Here is a 918-nt window from a genome sequence, read left to right on the forward strand (position 1 = left end):
ACTGACCCCCCACCAGCAGGGCTCAGCTAGCACCCCGCCCCCCCCCCCACGCTCCCCCTCCTGGGGCCCAGCCCCACAGAACTGACCCCCCACCAGCAGGGCTCAGCTAGCACCCCGCCCCCTCCACCCATCCCTCGTCCCCCCCCTGGGGCCCACCCCGAGGGCCCAGCTAGCGCCCCGCCCCCCCCCCCCCCCCCACGCTCCCCCTCCTGGGGCCCAGCTCCACAGGACTGACCCCCACCACCAGGGCCCAGCCCATACACGACCATTCCACCCAAGCCCTGGGACAGACAGGTCCACACACACCCCTGCCAGCCACCACCCTCCCTTGCACGCTTGGGCCCAGCCCCCCAGGACAGGTCCCCCCCATGGCCCAACCAGCACATGGCTGCTCCATCCACCATGGTCCCACATGCTTAATCCGGGACGGACACACACACACCCCCTACACCCAGCCAGGGCCTGGACAGTTTACCCACCATGCTCCCCCGCACCGGAGAGCCCCCCAGGAGACACCCCCTCCCCCCAAGCCCAGCCAGTGCACAGCCCCTCAACCCATACAGTTCCCTTGACTAGCTGGCTGGAGGCAGCTCAGCCCAGTCATGACCCCCCCAGCAAGTAGCTGCTCTGTGATCAGCAGCAGCGCCCTGCCAGTCTCCTCAGCCAGAGCACCCCAGGCTCTGAACACCCCCTGTCAGGCCAGCTCCTGGCTAGTTTTCAGAGTGGCTTCGGCAGAAGGCATGGGGAACTGGGGCAGGCTCTCCTAGGCCCCCATGGCTTGGGCAGCCCCCCCTCCTCCCCAAGCCATGTTGTAATGGTGACCTGCCCGTTTCATGGAGAAGGATCAGCAGGGCCGGAACACGACTCATTCCCGGCCTCCTTCGGAAAGTGCTGAAGGCTTTTTAATAACATCTCTGC

The sequence above is a fragment of the Mauremys mutica genome, chromosome 20 (assembly GCF_020497125.1).
Source record: "Mauremys mutica isolate MM-2020 ecotype Southern chromosome 20, ASM2049712v1, whole genome shotgun sequence".
In the NCBI taxonomy this organism is placed as follows: domain Eukaryota; kingdom Metazoa; phylum Chordata; order Testudines; family Geoemydidae; genus Mauremys; species Mauremys mutica.